We start from the raw sequence: 20837 nt of genomic DNA on the forward strand, positions 1-20837 counted from the left end.
CATAGTCCAAGTGCCCGCTAGTTAACCTACATCGTCCAAGTGCCCGCTAGTTAACCTACATAGTCCCAGGGCCCGCTAGGTAACCTACATTGTCCAAGTGCCTGCTACTTAACCTACATAGTCCAAGTGCCCGCGAGGTAACCTAGATAGTACAAGGGCCCGCTAGGTAACCTACATAGTCCCAGTGCCCGCTAGGTAACGTAGATAGGCCAAATGCCCGCTAGGGAACCTACATAGTACAAGTGCCCGCTAGTTAACCTAGATTGTCCATGTGCCTGCCTGGTAACCTAGATATTCCAAATGCCTGCTAGGGAACCTACATCATCCAAGTGCCCGCTACTTTACCTACATACTCCTAGGGCACGCAAGTTAACGTACATAGTCCAAGGGCCCGCTAGTTAACCTAGATAGTCCAAGTGCCCGCTAGGTAATCTAGACAGTCTATGTGCCTGGTAGGTAACCTAGATAGTCCAAGTGCCCGTTCGCTAACCTAGATAGTCCAAGTGCCCGCTAGTTAACATAGATAGTCCAAGTGCCGCTAGGGAACGTACATAGTCTAAGAAACCGCTAGGTAACCTAGATAGTCCAAGTGCCCGTTAGTTAACCTAGATCGTCCAAGTGCCCGCTAGGTGACCTACATATTCCAAGTGCCCGTTAGGTAACCTAGATAGTCTAAGTGCCCGCTAGGTAACCTACATAGTCCAAGTGTCCGCTAGGGAACCTACAAAGTCGAAGTGCTCGCTAGGGAACCTAGATACTCCAAGTGCCTCCTAGGGAACCTAGATAGTCCAAGCGCCCGCTAGGTAACCGACAAGGTCCAAGGGCCTGCTAGGTAACCTAGATAGTCCAAGTGCCCGCTAGGTAACCTACATAGTCCAAGTGCCCGCTAGGTAACCTACATAGTCCAAGTGCTCGCTAGGTAACCTACATAGTCCATGTGCCCGCTAGTTAACATAGATAGTCCAAGTGCCCGCTAGTTAACCTACATAGTCCAAGTGCCCGCTAGTTAACCTAGATAGTCCAAGTGCCCGAAAGTTAACCTAGAATGTACAAGTGCCCGCTAGGGAACCTACATAGTCCAAGTGCCGATAGTCCAAGGGCCCGCTAGGTAACCTACATAGTCTTAGTGCCCCCTAGTTAACCTACATTCTCCAAGTGCCCGATAGGTAACCTAGATAGTCCAAGTGCACGCTAGGGATTCTACATAGTCCAACTGCCCGTTAGGTAACCTACATAGTCCAAGTGCCCTCTAGGTAACCTATATAGTCCAAGTGCCCGCTAGGTAACCTCTATAGTCCAAGAGTTCGCTAGTTAACCTCCATAGTCCAAGGGCCCGCTAGTTAACCTAGATAGTCCAAGTGCCCGAAAGTTAACCTAGATCGTACAAGGGCCCGCTAGTTAACCTACATAATCCAAGTGCCCGCTAGGTAACCTAGATAGTCCAAGTGCCGGGTAGGGAACCTACATATTCCAAGTGCCCGTTAGGTAACCTATACAGTCCAAGTGCCCGCTAGGTAACCTACATAGTGCAAGTGCCCGCTAGGTAACCTACATATTCCAAGTGCCCGTTCATTAACCTAGATAGTCCAAGTGCCCGCTAGGTACCCTGGACAGTTCAAGTGCCTGCTCGGTTACCTACATAGTCCAAGTGCCGGTTCGTTAACCTAGTTAGTCCAAGTGCCCGCTATGTAAACTACACAGTCCAAGTACCTGCTCGGTTACCTACATAGTCCAAGTGCCCGCTAGTGAACATGAATAGTTCAAGTGCCCGCTAGTTAACCTAGATCATCCAAGTTCCCGCTAGTTAACCTACATAGTCCAAGAGCCTGCTAGGTAACCTAGATAGTCCAAGTGCCCGTTAGGTAACCTAGATAGTCCAAGTGCCCGCTAGGTAACCTACATAGTGCAAGTGCCCGCTAGGTAACCTACATATTCCAAGTGCCCGTTCGTTAACCTAGATAGTCCAAGTGCCCGCTAGGTACCCTGGACTGTTCAAGTGCCTGCTCGGTTACCTACATAGTCCAAGTGCCGGTTCGTTAACCTAGTTAGTCCAAGTGCCCGCTAGGTAAACTAGACAGTCCAAGTACCCGCTAGGTTACCTACATAGTCCAAGTGCCCGCTAGTGAACATGACTAGTTCAAGTGCCCGCTAGTTAACCTAGATCATCCAAGTGCCCGCTAGTTAACCTACATAGTCCAAGAGCCCGGTAGGTAACCTACATAGTCTAAGGGCCCGCTAGTTAACCATGATAGTCCAAGTGTCCTCTAGTTAACCTACATAGTCCAAGTGCCTGCTAGGTAACCTAGATAGTCCAAGTGCCCGCTAGGTAACCTAGATATTCCAAGGGCCCGCTTGTTAACCTACATTTTCCAAAGGCCCGCTAGTTAACCTAGATAGTCCAAGTGCCCGCTAGGTAACCTAGGCAGTCCATGTGCCTTGTAGGTAACCTAGATAGTCCAAGTGCCCGTTCGCTAACCTAGATAGTCCAAGTGCCCGCTAGTTAACATAGATTGTCCAAGTGCCGCAACGGAACGTACATAGTCTAAGAAACCGCTAGGTAACCTAGATAGTCCAAGTGCCCGTTAGTTAACCTAGATAGTCCAAGTGCCCGCTAGGTAACCTACATAGTCCAAGTGCCCGCTAGGTAACCTAGATAGTCCAAGTTCCTGTTAGCTAACCTAGATCGTCCAAGTGACCGCTAGGTAACCTACATATTCCAAGTGCCCGTTCGTTAACCTAGATAGTCCAAGTGCCCGTTAGGTAACTTGGACAGTCCAAGTGCCTGCTCGGTTTCCTACATAGTCCAAGTGCCCGTTCGTTAACCTAGATAGTCCAAGTGCCCACTAGGTAAACTAGACAGTCCAAGTACCCGCTAGGTTACCTACATAGTCCAAGTACCCGCTAGTTAACCTACATAGTCCAAGAGCCCGCTATTTAACCTACATAGTCTAAGGGCCCGCTAATTAACCATGATAGTCCAAGTGTCCTCTAGTTAACCTACATAGTCCAAGTGCCTGCTAGGTAACCTACATAGTCCAAGTGCCCGCTAGGTAACCTAGATAGTCCAAGGGCCCGAAAGTTAACCTAGATCGTACAAGTGCCCGCTAGGGAACCTACATAGTCCAAGGGCCCGTTAGGTAACCTATATAGTCCAAGTGCCCGATAGGTAACCTACATAGTCCAAGTGCCCGCTAGGTAACCTAGATAGTCCAAGTTCCTGTTAGCTAACCTAGATCGTCCAAGTGACCGCTAGGTAACCTACATATTCCAAGTGCCCGTTCGTTAACCTAGATAGTCCAAGTGCCCGTTAGGTAACCTGGAGAGTCCAAGTGCCTGCTCGGTTACCTACATAGTCCAAGTGCCCGTTCGTTAACCTAGATAGTCCAAGTGCCCGCTAGGTAAACTAGACAGTCCAAGTACCCGCTAGGTTACCTACATAGTCCAAGTACCCGCTAGTTAACCTACATAGTCCAAGAACCCGCTATTTAACCTACATAGTCTAAGGGCCCGCTAATTAACCATGATAGTCCAAGTGTCCTCTAGTTAACCTACATAGTCCAAGTGCCTGCTAGGTAACCTAGATAGTCCAAGTGCCCGCTAGGTAACCTAGATAGTCCAAGGGCCCGCTTGTTAACCTACATTTTCCAAAGGCCCGCTAGTTAACCTAGATAGTCCAAGTGCCCGCTAGGTAACCTTGGCAGTCCATGTGCCTTGTAGGTAACCTAGATAGTCCAAGTGCCTGTTCGCTAACCTAGATAGTCCAAGTGCCTGCTAGTTAACATAGATTGTCCCAGTGCCGCTAGGGAACGTACATAGTCTAACAAACCGCTAGGTAACCTAGATAGTCCAAGTGCCCGTTAGTTAACCTAGATAGTCCAAGTGCCCGCTAGGTAACCTACATAGTCCAAGTGCCCGTTAGGTAACCTAGATAGTCCAAGTTCCTGTTAGCTAACCTAGATAGTCCAAGTGCCCGCTTGGTAACCTACATAGTGCAAGTGCCCGCTAGGTAACCTACATATTCCAAGTGCCCGTTCGTTAACCTAGATAGTCCAAGTGCCCGCTAGGTACCCTGGACTGTTCAAGTGCCTGCTCGGTTACCTACATAGTCCAAGTGCCGGTTCGTTAACCTAGTTAGTCCAAGTGCCCGCTAGGTAAACTAGACAGTCCAAGTACCCGCTAGGTTACCTACATAGTCCAAGTGCCCGCTAGTGAACATGAATAGTTCAAGTGCCCGCTAGTTAACCTAGATCATCCAAGTGCCCGCTAGTTAACCTACATAGTCCAAGAGCCCGGTAGGTAACCTACATAGTCTAAGGGCCCGCTAGTTAACCATGATAGTCCAAGTGTCCTCTAGTTAACCTACATAGTCCAAGTGCCTGCTAGGTAACCTAGATAGTCCAAGTGCCCGCTAGGTAACCTAGATAGTCCAAGGGCCCGCTTGTTAACCTACATTTTCCAAAGGCCCGCTAGTTAACCTAGATAGTCCAAGTGCCCGCTAGGTAACCTAGGCAGTCCATGTGCCTTGTAGGTAACCTAGATAGTCCAAGTGCCCGTTCGCTAACCTAGATAGTCCAAGTGCCCGCTAGTTAACATAGATTGTCCAAGTGCCGCTACGGAACGTACATAGTCTAAGAAACCGCTAGGTAACCTAGATAGTCCAAGTGCCCGTTAGTTAACCTAGATAGTCCAAGTGCCCGCTAGGTAACCTACATAGTCCAAGTGCCCGCTAGGTAACCTAGATAGTCCAAGTTCCTGTTAGCTAACCTAGATCGTCCAAGTGACCGCTAGGTAACCTACATATTCCAAGTGCCCGTTCGTTAACCTAGATAGTCCAAGTGCCCGTTAGGTAACTTGGACAGTCCAAGTGCCTGCTCGGTTACCTACATAGTCCAAGTGCCCGTTCGTTAACCTAGATAGTCCAAGTGCCCGCTAGGTAAACTAGACAGTCCAAGTACCCGCTAGGTTACCTACATAGTCCAAGTACCCGCTAGTTAACCTACATAGTCCAAGAGCCCGCTATTTAACCTACATAGTCTAAGGGCCCGCTAATTAACCATGATAGTCCAAGTGTCCTCTAGTTAACCTACATAGTCCAAGTGCCTGCTAGGTAACCTACATAGTCCAAGTGCCCGCTAGGTAACCTAGATAGTCCAAGGGCCCGAAAGTTAACCTAGATCGTACAAGTGCCCGCTAGAGAACCTACATAGTCCAAGGGCCCGTTAGGTAACCTATATAGTCCAAGTGCCCGATAGGTAACCTACATAGTCCAAGTGCCCGCTAGGTAACCTAGATAGTCCAAGTTCCTGTTAGCTAACCTAGATCGTCCAAGTGACCGCTAGGTAACCTACATATTCCAAGTGCCCGTTCGTTAACCTAGATAGTCCAAGTGCCCGTTAGCTAACTTGGACAGTCCAAGTGCCTGCTCGGTTACCTACATAGTCCAAGTGCCCGTTCGTTAACCTAGATAGTCCAAGTGCCCGCTAGGTAAACTAGACAGTCCAAGTACCCGCTAGGTTACCTACATAGTCCAAGTACCCGCTAGTTAACCTACATAGTCCAAGAGCCCGCTATTTAACCTACATAGTCTAAGGGCCCGCTAATTAACCATGATAGTCCAAGTGTCCTCTAGTTAACCTACATAGTCCAAGTGCCTGCTAGGTAACCTACATAGTCCAAGTGCCCGCTAGGTAACCTAGATAGTCCAAGGGCCCGAAAGTTAACCTAGATTGTACAAGTGCCCGCTAGGGAACCTACATAGTCCAAGGGCCCGTTAGGTAACCTATATAGTCCAAGTGCCCGATAGGTAACCTACATAGTCCAAGTGCCCGCTAGGTAACCTAGATAGTCCAAGTTCCTGTTAGCTAACCTAGATCGTCCAAGTGACCGCTAGGTAACCTACATATTCCAAGTGCCCGTTCGTTAACCTAGATAGTCCAAGTGCCCGTTAGGTAACCTGGACAGTCCAAGTGCCTGCTCGGTTACCTACATAGTCCAAGTGCCCGTTCGTTAACCTAGATAGTCCAAGTGCCCGCTAGGTAAACTAGACAGTCCAAGTACCCGCTAGGTTACCTACATAGTCCAAGTACCCGCTAGTTAACCTACATAGTCCAAGAACCCGCTATTTAACCTACATAGTCTAAGGGCCCGCTAATTAACCATGATAGTCCAAGTGTCCTCTAGTTAACCTACATAGTCCAAGTGCCTGCTAGGTAACCTAGATAGTCCAAGTGCCCGCTAGGTAACCTAGATAGTCCAAGGGCCCGCTTGTTAACCTACATTTTCCAAAGGCCCGCTAGTTAACCTAGATAGTCCAAGTGCCCGCTAGGTAACCTTGGCAGTCCATGTGCCTTGTAGGTAACCTAGATAGTCCAAGTGCCTGTTCGCTAACCTAGATAGTCCAAGTGCCCGCTAGTTAACATAGATTGTCCAAGTGCCGCTAGGGAACGTACATAGTCTAACAAACCGCTAGGTAACCTAGATAGTCCAAGTGCCCGTTAGTTAACCTAGATAGTCCAAGTGCCCGCTAGGTAACCTACATAGTCCAAGTGCCCGTTAGGTAACCTAGATAGTCCAAGTTCCTGTTAGCTAACCTAGATAGTCCAAGTGACCGCTAGGTAACCTACATATTCCAAGTGCCCGTTCGTTAACCTAGATAGTCCAAGTGCCCGTTAGGTAACCTGGACAGTCCAAGTGCCTGCTCGGTTACCTACATAGTCCATGTGCCCGTTCGTTAACCTAGATAGTCCAAGTGCTCGCTAGGTAAACTAGACAGTCCAAGTACCCGCTAGGTTACCTACATAGTCCAAGTGCCCGCTAGTTAACCTACATAGTCCAAGAGCCCGCTATTTAACCTACATAGTCTAAGGGCCCGCTAATTAACCATGATAGTCCAAGTGTCCTCTAGTTCACCTACATAGTCCAAGTGCCCGCTAGTTAACCTACATAGTCCAAGGGCCCGTTAGTTAACCTAGATAGTCCAAGTGCCCGCTAGTTAACCTAGATCGTCCAAGGGCCCGCTAGTTAACCTACATAGTCCAAGTGCCCGCTAGGTAACTTAGATAATCTAAGTTACCGCTAGGGAACCTACATAGTCTAAGTGCCCGCTAGGTAACCTAGATAGTCTAAGCGCCCGCTAGGTAACCGACAAGGTCCAAGGGCCTGCTAGGTAACCTAGATAGTCCAAGTGCCCGCTAGGTAACCTACATAGTCCAAGTGCCCTCTAGGTAACCTATATAGTCCAAGTGCCCACTAGTTAACCTAGATAGTCCAAGTGCCCAGTAGTTAACCTAGATCGTCCAAGGGCCCGCTAGGTAACCTAGATAGCCCAAGTGGGCGCTAGGTAACCTACATAGTCCAAGTGCCCGCTAGAGAACCTACATAGTCCATGTGCGCGCTGGTTAACCTACATAGTCCAAGTGCCCGCTAGGGAACCTACAAAGTCGAAGTGCTCGCTAGGGAACCTAGATACTCCAAGTGCCTCCTAGGGTACCTAGATAGTCCAAGCGCCCCTTAGGTAACCGACAAGGTCCAAGGGCCTGCTAGGTAACCTAGATAGTCCAAGTGCTCGCTAGGTAACCTACATAGTCCAAGTGCCCGCTAGGTAACCTATATAGTCCAAGAGCCCGCTAGTTAACCTACATAGTCCAAGTGCCCGCTAGTTAACCTAGATAGTCCAAGTGACCGCTAGGTAACCTAGATAGTCCAAGTACCCGCTAGGGAACCTACATAGTCCAAGTGCCCGTTAGGTAACCTAGATAGTCCAAGTGCCACCTAGGTAACCTAGATATCCCAAGTGGCCGCTAGGTAACCTACATAGTCCAAGTGCCCGCTAGTTAACCTACATAGTCCAAGGGCCCGTTAGTTAACCTAGATAGTCCAAGTGCCCGCTAGGTAACTTAGATAATCTAAGTTACCGCTAGGGAACCTACATAGTCTAAGTGCCCGCTAGGTAACCTAGATAGTCCAAGCGCCCGCTCGGTAACCGACAAGGTCCAAGGGCCTGCTAGGTAACCTAGATAGTCCAAGTGCCCGCTAGGTAACCTACATAGTCCAAGTGCCCTCTAGGTAACCTATATAGTCCACCTGCCCACTAGTTAACCTAGATAGTCCAAGTGCCCAGTAGTTAACCTAGATCGTCCAAGGGCCCGCTAGGTAACCTAGATAGCCCAAGTGGCTGCAAGGTAACCTACATAGTCCAAGTGCCCGCTAGAGAACCTACATAGTCCATGTGCGCGCTGGTTAACCTACATAGTCCAAGTGCACGCTAGGGAACCTACAAAGTCGAAGTGCTCGCTAGGGAACCTAGATACTCCAAGTGCCTCCTAGGGTATATAGATAGTCCAAGCGCCCCCTAGGTAACCGACAAGGTCCAAGGGCCTGCTAGGTAATCTAGATAGCCCAAGTGCTCGCTAGGTAACCTACATAGCCCAAGTGCTCGCTAGGTAACCTACATAGTCCAAGTGCCCGCTAGTTAACCTAGATAGTCCAAGTGCCCGCTAGGTAACCTAGATAGTCCAAGTACCCGCTAGGGAACCTACATAGTCCAAGTGCCCGTTAGGTAACCTAGATAGTCCAAGTGCCCGCTAGGTAACCTAGATAGTCCAAGTACCCGCTAGGGAACCTCCCTAGTCCAAGTGCCCGTTAGGTAACCTATTAGTCCAAGTGCCCGCTAGTTAATCTAGATCGTCCAAGGGCCCCCTAGTTAACCTACATAGTCCAAGTGCCCGCTAGGTAACTTAGATAATCCAAGTGTCCGCTAGGGAACCTACAGAGTCCAAGTGCCCGCTATGTAACCTAGATAGTCTAAGCGCCCGCTAGGTAACCGACAAGGTCCAAGGGCCTGCTAGGTAACCTAGATAGTCCAAGGGGCCGCTAGGTAACCTACATAGTCCAAGTGCCCGCTAGGTAACCTATATAGTCCAAGTGCCCGCTAGTTGACCTAGATAGTCCAAGTGCCCGGTAGTTAACCTAGATCGTCCAAGGGCCCGTTAGGTAACCTAGATAGCCCAAGTGGCCGCTAGGTAACCTACATTGTCCAAGTGCCCGCTAGAGAACCTACATAGTCCATGTGCGCGCTGGTTAACCTATATAGTCCAAGTGCCCGCTAGCGAACCTACAAAGTCGAAGTGCTCGCTAGGGAACCTAGATACTCCAAGTGCCTCCTAGGGAACCTAGATAGTCCAAGCGCCCCCTAGGTAACCGACAAGGTCCAAGGGCCTGCTAGGTAACCTAGATAGTCCAAGTGCTCGCTAGGTAACCTACCTAGTCCAAGTGCCCACTAGGCAACCTATATAGTCCAAGAGCCCTCTAGTTAACCTACATAGTCCATGTGCCCGCTAGTTAACCTAGATAGTCCAAGTGCCCGCTAGGTAACCTAGATAGTCCAAGTACCCGCTAGGGAACCTACCTAGTCCAAGTGCCCGTTAGGTAACCTAGATAGTCCAAGTGCCCGCTAGGTAACCTATATAGTCCAAGTGCCCGCTAGTTAACCTAGAGAGCCCAAGTGCCCGGTAGTTAACCAGGATCGTCCAAGGGCCCGTTAGGTAACCTAGATAGCCCAAGTGGCCGCTAGGTAACCTACATTGTCCATGTGCCCGCTAGAGAACCTACATAGTCCATGTGCGCGCTGGTTAACCTACATAGTCCAAGTGCCCGCTAGCGAACCTACAAAGTCGAAGTGCTCGCTAGGGAACCTAGATACTCCAAGTGCCTCCTAGGGAACCTAGATAGTCCAAGCGCCCCCTAGGTAACCGACAAGGTCCAAGGGCCTGCTAGGTAACCTAGATAGTCCAAGTGCTCGCTAGGTAACCTACCTAGTCCAAGTGCCCACTATGCAACCTATATAGTCCAAGAGCCCTCTAGTTAACCTACATAGTCCATGTGCCCGCTAGTTAACCTAGATAGTCCAAGTGCCCGCTAGGTAACCTATATAGTCCAAGTACCCGCTAGGGAACCTACATAGTCCAAGTGCCCGTTAGGTAACCTAGATAGTCCAAGTGCCCGCTATGTAACCTAGATAGCCCAAGTGGCCGCTAGGTAAACTACATAGTCCAAGTGCCCGCTAGAGAACCTACATAGTCCATGTGCGCGCTGGTTAACCTACATAGTCCAAGGGCCCGCTAGGGAACCTACAAAGTCGAAGTGCTCGCTAGGGAACCTAGATACTCCAAGTGCCTCCTAGGGAACCTAGATAGTCCAAGCGCCCCCTATGTAACCGACAAGGTCCAAGGGCCTGCTAGGTAACCTAGATAGTCCAAGTGCTCGCTAGGTAACCTACATAGTCCAATTGCCCGCTACGTAACCTATATAGTCCAAGAGCCCGCTAGTTAACCTACATAGTCCAAATGCCCGCTAGTTAACCTAGATAGTCCAAGTGCCCGGTAGTTAACCTAGATCGTCCAAGGGCCCGCTAGTTAACCTACATAGTCCAAGTGCCCGCTAGTTAACCTAGATAGTCCAAGGGCCCGCTAGTTAACCTACGTATTCCAAGTGCCCGCTAGGTAACCTAGATAGTACATGTGCCCGTTAGCTAACCTAGAGAGTCCAAGTGCCCGCTAGGTAACCTACATAGTCCAAGTGCCCGCTAGTTAACCTACATAGTCCAAGTGCCCGCTAGTTAACCTAGATAGTCCAAGTTCCCGCCTGGTAACCTAGATAGTCCAAATGCCTGCTAGGGAAACTACATCGTCCAAGTGCCCGCTAGTTTACCTACATAGTCCTAGGGCCCGCTACTTAACCTACATAGTCCAAGGGACCGCTAGTTAACCTAGATAATCCAAGTGCCCGCTAGTTAACCTATATCGTCCAAGTCTCCGCTAGTTAACCTACAAAGTTCAAGGGCCCGCTAGTTAACCTAGATAGTCCAAGTGCCCGCTAGGTAACCTAGACAGTCCATGTGCCTGGTAGGTAACATAGATATTCCAAGTGCCCGTTCGCTAACCTAGATAGTCCAAGTGCCCGCTAGTTAACATAGATAGTCCAAGTGCCGCTAGGGAACATACATAGTCAAGAACCCGCTAGGTAACCTAGATAGTCCAAGTGCCCGTTAGTTAACCTAAATTGTCCAAGTGCCCGCTAGGGAACCTACATAGTCCAAGTGCCCATTAGGTAACCTAGATAGTCAAAGTGCCTGCTAGGTAACCTAGATAGTCCAAGTGCCCGTTAGGTAACCTAGATAGTCCAAGTGCCCGTTAGGTAACCTAGATAGTCCAAGTGCCCGTTAGCTAACCTAGATAGTCCAAGTGACCGCTAGGTAACCTACATATTCCAAGTGCCCGTTTGTTAACCTAGATAGTCCAAGTGCCCGCTAGGTAACCTGGACAGTCCAAATGCCTGCTCGGTCACCTACATAGTGTAAGTGCCCGCTAGTTAACCTAGATAGTCCAAGTGCCCGCTAGGTAAACTAGACAGTCCAAGTACCTGCCAGGTTACCTACATAGTCCAAGTGCCCGCTAGTGAACCTGAATAGTCCAAGTGCCCGTTAGTTAGCCTAGATCATCCAAGTGCCCGCTAGTTAACCTACATAGTCCAAGGACCCGCTAGTTAACCTAGATAGTCCAAGTGTCCTCTAGTTAACCTACATCTTCCAAGTGCCCGCTAGGTAACCTAGGTAGTCCAAGTGCCCGCTAGGTAACCTAGACAGTCCATGTGCCTGGTAGGTAACCTAGATAGTCCAAGTGCCCGTTCCCTAACCTAGATAGTCCAAGTGCCCGCTAGTTAACATAGATAGTCTAAGGGCCCGCTAGTTAACCTACGTAGTCCAAGTGCCCGCTAGGTAACTTAGATAGTCCAAGTGCCTGCTAGGTAACCTATATAGTCGAAGTGCCCTTTAGCTAACCTAGATAGTACAAGTGCCCATTCGTTAACCTAGATAGTCCAAGTGCCCGCTAGGTAACATAGATTGTCCATGTGCCCGCCTGGTAACCTTGAAAGTCCAAATGCCTGCTAAGGAACCTACATCGTCCAAGTGCCCGCTAGTTTACCAACATAGTCCTAGGGCCCGCAAGTTAACCTACATAGTCCAAGGTCCCCCTAGTTAACCTAGATTGTCCAAGTGTCCGCTAGTTAACCTACAAAGTTCAAGGGCCCGCTAGTTAACCTAGATAGTCCAAGTGCCTGCTAGATAACCTAGACAGTCCATGTGCCTGGTAGGTAACCTAGATAGTCCAAGTGCCCGTTCGCTAACCTAGATAGTCCAAGTGCCCGCTAGTTAACATAGATTGTCCAAGTGCCACTAGGGAACGTACATAGTCTAACAAACCGCTAGGTAACCTAGATAGTCCAAGTGCCCGTTAGTTAACCTAGATCGTCCAAGTGCCCGCTAGGGAACCTACATATTCCAAGTGCCTGTTAGGTAACCTAGATAGTCCAAGTGCCCGTTAGCTAACCTAGATAGTCCAAGTGCCCGTTAGGTAACCTAGATAGTCCAAGTGCCTGTTTGTTAACCTAGATAGTCCAAGTGCCCGCTAGGTAACCTGGACTGTCCAAGTGCCTGCTCGGTTACCTACATAGTCCAAGTGCCCGTTCGTTAACCTAGATAGTCCAAGTGCCCACTAGGTAAACTAGACAGTCCAAGTACCTGCTAGGTTACCTACATAGTCCAAGTGCCCGCTAGTGAACCTGAATAGTCCAAGTGCCCTTTAGTTAGCCTAGATCATCCAAGTGCCCGCTAGTTAACCTACAGAGTCCATGGGCCCGCTAGTTAACCTAGATAGTCCAAGTGTCCTCTAGTTAACCTACATAGTCCAAGAGTCCGCTAGGTAACCTAGATAGTCCAAGTGCCGGTTAGCTAACCTAGATAGTCCAAGTGCCCGCTAGTTAACCTACATAGTCCAAGTGCCCGCTAGTTAACCTAGATAGTCGAAGTGCCCGCTAGGTAACCTAGACAGTCCATGTGCCTGGTAGGTAACCTAGATAGTCCAAGTGCCCGTTCGCTAACCTAGATAGTCCAAGTGCCCGCTAGTTAACATAGATAGTCCAAGTGCCGCTAGGGAACGTACATAGTCCAAGTGCCCATTAGGTAACCTAGATCGTCCACGTGCCCGCTAGGGAACCTACATAGTCCAAGTGCCCATTAGGTAACCTAGATAGTCAAAGTGCCCGCTAGGTAACCTACATAGACCATGTGCCCGCTAGGTAACCTAGATAGTGCATGTGCCCGCTAGGTAACCTGGACAGTCCAAGTGCCTGCTCGGTTACCTACATAGTCCAAGTGCCCGCCTGTTAACCTACATAGTCCAAGTGCCCGCTAGGCAACCTACATAGTCCAAGTGCCCGTTCGTTAACCTAGAAGTCCATGTGCCCGCTAGGTAACCTAGACAGTCCAAGTGCCTGCTAGGTTACCTGCATATTCCAAGTGCCCGTTCGTTAACCTAGATAGTCCAAGTGCCCACTCGTTAAACAACATAGTACAAGTGCCCGCTAGGTAACCTAGATAATCGTAGGGCCCTCTAGTTAACCAACATAGTACAAGGGCCCTCTAGTTGACCTAGATAGTCAAAGTGCCCGCTAGTTAACCTAGATCGTCCAAGTGCCCGCTAGTTAACATAGATCGTCCAAGTGCACGCTAGTTAACCTAGATAGTCCAAGTGCCCGCTAGTTAACCTACATAGTCCAAGGGCCCGCTAGGGAACCTACAAAGTCCAAGTGCCCGCTAGTTAACCTAGATAGTCCAAGTGCCCGCTAGGAAACGTACATAGTCCAAGGGCCCGCTAGTTAACCTAGAGAGTCCAAGTGCCCACTAGGTAAACTAGAGTCCACGTGCCCGCTAGTTAACCTACATAGTCCAAGTACCCGCTAGGTAACCTAGGTAGTCAAAGTGCCTGTTACCTAACCTAGATAGTCCAAGTGCCCGCTAGGCAACCTACATAGTCCAAGTGCCCGTTCGTTAACCTAGAAGTCCAAGTGCCCGCTAGGTAACCTAGACAGTCCAAGTGCCCGCTAGGTTACCTGCATATTCCAAGTGACCGTTCATTAACCTAGATAGTCCAAGTGCCCACTAGGTAACCTACATAGTCCAAGTGCCCGCTAGGTGACCAATATAGTCCAAGTGCCCGCTAGGTAACCTAGATAGTCCAAGGGCCCGCTACTTAACCTACATAGGCCAAGGGCTCACTTGTTAACTTGATAGTCCAAGTGCCCGCTAGGTAACCTAGATCATCCAAGTGCCCGCTAGTTAACCTAGATCGTCCAAGTGCACGCTAGTTAACCTAGATAGTCCAAGTGCCCGCTAGGTAACCTACAAGTCCAAGGGCCCGCTAGTTAACCTAGATAGTCCAAGTGCCCGCTAGGTAACCTACATAGTCCAAGGGCCCGCTAGGGAACCTACATAGTCCATGTGCCCGCTAGTTAACATAGATAGTCCAAGTGCCCGCTAGGAAACCTACATAGTCCAAGTGCCCGCTAGGTAACCTAGATAGTCCACGTGCCCGCTAGTTAACCTACATAGTCCAAGTGCCTGCTAGGTAAACCTAGATAGTCCAAGGGCCCGCTAGGTAACCTACATAGTCTTAGTGCCCCCTAGTTAACCTACATTCTCCAAGTGCCCGATAGGGAACCTACATAGTCCAAGTGCCCGCTAGGTAACCTACATATTCCAAATGCCCGCTAGTTAACCTACATAGTCCAAGTACCCGCTAAGGAACCTACATAGTCCAAGTTCCCGCTAGTTAACCTACATAGTCAAAGGTCCCGCTAGTTAACCTAGATAGTCCAAGTGCCCACTAGTTAACCTACATAGTCGAAGTGCCCGCTAGTTCACGTAGATCGTCCAAGGGCCAGCTAGTTAACCTACATAGTTCAAGGGCCCGCTAGTTAACCTAAATATTCCAAGGGCCCGCTAGTTAACCTAGATAGTCCAAGTGCCCGCTAGTTAACCTACATAGTCCAAGTGCCCGCTAGGGAGCCTAGACAGTTCAAGTGACCACTAGGTTACCTACATAGTCCAAGAGCCCGTTGTTAACCTACATAGTCCAAGTGCCCCCTAGGAAACCTATATAGTCCAAATGCCCGCTAGGGAACCTACATAGTCCAAGTGCCAGCTAGTTAACCTAGATAGGCCAAATGCTCGCTAGTTAACCTAGATAGTCCTAGTGCCCGCTAGTTAAACTAGATAGTCCAAGTGCCCGATAGTTGACCTACATAATCCAAGGGCCCGCTAGGGAATCTACATAGTCCCAGTGCCCGCTAGTTAACATAGATAGTCCAAGTGCCCGCTAGGTAACGTAGATAGTCCAAGTGCCTGCTAGGGAACGTACATAGTCCAAGTGCCCGCTAGGTAACCTAGATAGTCCAAGTGCCCGCTAATTAAACTACGTAGTCCAAGTGCCTGCTAGGTAACAGAGAATCCAAGTGCCCACTAGTTAACCTACATAGTCCAAGTGCCCGCTAGGTAACCTAGGTAGTCAAAGTGCCCGTTAGGTAACCTAGATAGTCCAAGTGCCCGCAAGGTAACCTACATTGTTCAAGTTCCCGCTAGGTAACCTATATAGTGCAAGTGCCCGTTACCTCACCTAGATAGTCCAAGTGCCCGCTAGGCAACCTACATAGTCCAAGTGCCCGTTCGTTAACCTAGAAGTCCATGTGCCCGCTAGGTAACCTAGACAGTCCAAGTGCCTGCTAGGTTACCTGCATATTCCAAGTGCCCGTTCGTTAACCTAGATAGTCCAAGTGCCCACTCGTTAAACAACATAGTCCAAGTGCCCGCTAGGTAACCTAGATAGTCCTAGGGCCCTCTAGTTAACCAACATAGTACAAGGGCCCTCTAGTTGACCTAGATAGTCAAAGTGCCCGCTAGTTAACCTAGATCGTCCAAGTGCCCGCTAGTTAACCTAGATCGTCCAAGTGCACGCTAGTTAACCTAGATAGTCCAAGTGCCCGCTAGTTAACCTACATAGTCCAAGGGCCCGCTAGGGAACCTACAAAGTCCAAGTGCCCGCTAGTTAACCTAGATAGTCCAAGTGCCCGCTAGGAAACGTACATAGTCCAAGGGCCCGCTAGTTAACCTAGAGAGTCCAAGTGCCCACTAGGTAAACTAGAGTCCACGTGCCCGCTAGGTAACCTACATAGTCCAAGTACCCGCTAGGTAACCTAGGTAGTCAAAGTGCCTGTTACCTAACCTAGATAGTCCAAGTGCCCGCTAGGCAACCTACATAGTCCAAGTGCCCGTTCGTTAACCTAGAAGTCCAAGTGCCCGCTAGATAACCTAGACAGTCCAAGTGCCCGCTAGGTTACCTGCATATTCCAAGTGACCGTTCATTAACCTAGATAGTCCAAGTGCCCACTAGGTAACCTACATAGTCCAAGTGCCCGCTAGGTGACCAATATAGTCCAAGTGCCCGCTAGGTAACCTAGATAGTCCAAGTGCCTGCTAGGTTACCTGCATATTCCAAGTGCCCGTTCGTTAACCTAGATAGTCCAAGTGCCCACTCGTTAAACAACATAGTCCAAGTGCCCGCTAGGTAACCTAGATAGTCCTAGGGCCCTCTAGTTAACCAACATAGTACAAGGGCCCTCTCGTTGACCTAGATAGTCAAAGTGCCCGCTAGTTAACCTAGATCGTCCAAGTGCCCGCTAGTTAACATAGATCGTCCAAGTGCACGCTAGTTAACCTAGATAGTCCAAGTGCCCGCTAGTTAACGTACATAGTCCAAGGGCCCGCTAGGGAACCTACAAAGTCCAAGTGCCCGCTAGTTAACCTAGATAGTCCAAGTGCCCGCTAGGAAACGTACATAGTCCAAGGGCCCGCTAGTTAACCTAGAGAGTCCAAGTGCCCACTAGGTAAACTAGAGTCCACGTGCCCGCTAGTTATCCTACATAGTCCAAGTACCCGCTAGGTAACCTAGGTAGTCAAAGTGCCTGTTACCTAACCTAGATAGTCCAAGTGCCCGTTAGGCAACCTACATAGTCCAAGTGCCCGTTCGTTAACCTAGAAGTCCAAGTGCCCGCTAGGTAACCTAGACAGTCCAAGTGCCCGCTAGGTTACCTGCATATTCCAAGTGACCGTTCATTAACCTAGATAGTCCAAGTGCCCACTAGGTAACCTACATAGTCCAAGTGCCCGCTAGGTGACCAATATAGTCCAAGTGCCCGCTAGGTAACCTAGATAGTCCAAGGGCCCACTACTTAACCTACATAGGCCAAGGGCTCACTTGTTAACTTGATAGTCCAAGTGCCCGCTAGGTAACCTAGATCATCCAAGTGCCCGCTAGTTAACCTAGATCGTCCAAGTGCACGCTAGTTAACCTAGATAGTCCAAGTGCCCGCTAGGTAACCTACAAGTCCAAGGGCCCGCTAGTTAACCTAGATAGTCCAAGTGCCCGCTAGGTAACCTACATAGTCCAAGGGCCCGCTAGGGAACCTACATAGTCCATGTGCCCGCTAGTTAACATAGATAGTCCAAGTGCCCGCTAGGAAACCTACATAGTCCAAGTGCCCGCTTGGTAACCTAGATAGTCCAAGTACCCGCTAAGGAACCTACATAGTCCAAGTTCCCGCTAGTTAACCTACATAGTCAAAGGTCCCGCTAGTTAACCTAGATAGTCCAAGTGCCCACTAGTTGACCTACATAGTCGAAGTGCCCGCTAGTTCACGTAGATCGTCCAAGGGCCAGCTAGTTAACCTACATAGTTCAAGGGCCCGCTAGTTAACCTAAATATTCCAAGGGCCCGCTAGTTAACCTAGATAGTCCAAGTGCCCGCTAGTTAACCTACATAGTCCAAGTGCCCGCTAGGGAGCCTAGACAGTTCAAGTGACCACTAGGTTACCTACATAGTCCAAGAGCCCGTTCGTTAACCTACATAGTCCAAGTGCCCCCTAGGTACCTAGATCGTCCAAATGCCCGCTAGGGAACCTACATAGTCCAAGTGCCAGCTAGTTAACCTAGATAGGCCAAATGCTCGCTAGTTAACCTAGATAGTCCTAGTGCCCGCTAGTTAACCTAGATAGTCCAAGTGCCCGATAGTTGACCTACATAATCCAAGGGCCCGCTAGGGAACCTACATAGTCCCAGTGCCCGCTAGTTAACATAGATAGTCCAAGTGCCCGCTAGGTAACGTAGATAGTCCAAGTGCCTGCTAGGGAACGTACATAGTCCAAGTGCCCGCTAGGTAACCTAGATAGTCCAAGTGCCCGCTAATTTACCTACATAGTCCAAGTGCCTGCTAGGTAACATAGAGAATCCAAGTGCCCACTAGTTAACCTACATAGTCCAAGTGCCCGCTAGGTAACCTAGGTAGTCAAAGTGCCCGTTAGGTAACCTAGATAGTCCAAGTGCCCGCAAGGTAACCTACATTGTTCAAGTTCCCGCTAGGTAACCTATATAGTGCAAGTGCCCGTTACCTCACCTAGATATTCCAAGTGCCCGCTAGGCAAACTACATAGTCCAAGTGCCCGTTCGTTAACCTAGAAATCCATGTGCCCGCTAGGCAACCTAGACAGTCCAAGTGCCCGCTAGGTTACCTGCATATTCCAAGTGCCCGTTCTTTAACCTAGTTAGTCCAAGTGCCCACTCGGTAACCGACATAGTCCAAGTGCCCGCTAGGTAACCTAGATAGTCCAAGGGCCCGCTAGTTAACCTACATAGTCCAAGGGCTCACTTGTTAACTATGATAGTCCAAGTGCCCGCTAGTTAACCTAGATCGTCCAAGTGCCCGCTAGTTAACCTAGATCGTCCAAGTGCACGCTACTTAACCTAGATAGTCCAAGTGCCCGCTAGTTAACCTACATAGTCCAAGGGCCCGCTAGGGAACCTACATAGTCCAAGTGCCCGCTAGTTAACCTACATAGTCCAAGTGCCCGCTAGGTAACCTAGGTAGTCAAAGTGCCCGTTAGGTAACCTAGATAGTCCCAGTGCCCGCTAGGTAACCTACATTGTCCAAGTTCCCGCTAGGTAACCTATATAGTCCAAGTGCCCGATATCTAACCTAGATAGTCCAAGTACCCGCTAGGAAACCTACTAGTCCAAGTGCCTGTTCGTTAACCTAGAAGTCCAAGTGCCCGCTAGTAACCTAAACAGTCCAAGTGCCTGCTAGGTTACCTGCATATTCCAAGTGCCCGTTCGTTAACCTAGATAGTCCAAGTGCCCACTAGGTAACCTAGATAGTCCAAGGGCCCGCTAGTTAATCTACATAGGCCAAGGGCTCACTTGTTAACTTTGATAGTCCAAGTGCCCGCTAGTTAACCTAGATCGTACAAGTGCCCGCTAGTTAACCTAGATTGTCCAAGTGCACGCTAGTTAACCTAGATAGTCCAAGTGCCCGCTAGGTAACCTACAAGTCCAAGGGCCCGCTAGTTAACCTAGATATTCCAAGTGCCCGCTAGTTAACCTACATAGTCCAAGGGCCCGCTAGGGAACCTAGATAGTCCAAGTGCCCTCTAGTTAACATAGATAGTCCAAGTGCCCGCTAGGAAATGTACATAGTCCAAGTGCCCGCTAGGTAACGTACATAGTCCAAGTGCCCGCTACGTAACGTAGATAGTCCAAGTGCCCGCTAGGGCACGTACATAGTCCAAGTGCCCGCTAGGTAACCTAGATAGTCTAAGTGCCCGCTAGTTGACCTACATAGTCCAAGTGCCTGCTAGGTATCCTAGATATTCCAAGGGCCTGCTAGGTAATCTACATAGTCGTAGTGCCCCGTAGTTAACCTACATTCTCCAAGTGCCCGATAGGGAACCTATATAGTCCAAGTGCCCGCTAGGTAACCTACATAGTCCAAATGCCTGCTAGTTAACCTACATAGTCCAAGTGCCCTCTAGGGAACCTACATAGTCCAAAGGCCCGCTAGTTAACCTACATAGTCAAAGGTCCCGCTAGTTAACCTAGTTAGTCCATGTGCCCGCTAGTTAACCTACATAGTCGAAGTGCCCGCTAGTTCACGTAGATCGTCCAAGTGCCCGCTAGTTAACCTACATAGTCCAAGGGCCTGCTAGTTAACCTACATAGTCCAAGGTCCGCTAGTTAACCTAAATAGTCCAAGTGCCCGCTAGTTAACCTACATAGTACAAGGGCCTGCTAGTTGACCAGATAGTCCAAGTGCCCGCTAGGTAACCTAAGTATTCCAAATGTCCGATAGGGTTCCTACATAGTCCAAGTGCCCGATAGGGAACCTACATAGTCCAAGTGCCCGCTAGGTAACCTATATTGTCCAAATGCCCGCTAGTTAACCTACATAGTCCAAGTGCCCTCTAGGGAACCTACATAGTCCAAGGGCCCGCTAGTTAACCTACATAGTCAAAGGTCCCGCTAGTTAACCTAGATAGTCCAAGTGCCCGCAAGGTAACCTAGAGTCCAAGTGCCCGCTAGTTAACCTACATAGTCCAAGTGCCCGCTAGGTAACCTAGGTAGTCAAAGTGCCCGTTAGGTAACCTAGATAGTCCAAGTGCCCGCCTGGTAACCTATATAGTGCAAGTGCCCGTTACCTAACCTAGATAGTCCAAGTGCCCGCTAGGCAACCTACATAGTCCAAGTGCCCATTCTTTAACCTAGAAGTCCATGTGCCCGCTAGGTAACCTAGACAGTCCAAGTGCCTGCTAGGTTACCTGCATATTCCAAGTGCCCGTTCGTTAACCTAGATAGTCAAAGTGCACACTCGGTAACCAACATAGTCCAAGTGCCCACTAGGTAACCTAGATAGTCCTAGGGCACGCTAGTTAACCAACATAGTACAAGGGCCCTCTAGTTGACCTAGATAGTCAAAGTGCCCGCTAGTTAACCTAGATCGTCCAAGTGCCCGCTAGTTAACCTAGATCGTCCAAGTGCACGCTAGTTAACCTAGATAGTCCAAGTGCACGCTAGTTAACCTACATAGTCCAATGTCCCGCTAGGGAACCTACATAGTCCA

This window comes from Tenrec ecaudatus, chromosome 5 (genome assembly GCF_050624435.1).
Source record: "Tenrec ecaudatus isolate mTenEca1 chromosome 5, mTenEca1.hap1, whole genome shotgun sequence".
Taxonomy (NCBI): Eukaryota; Metazoa; Chordata; class Mammalia; order Afrosoricida; family Tenrecidae; genus Tenrec; species Tenrec ecaudatus.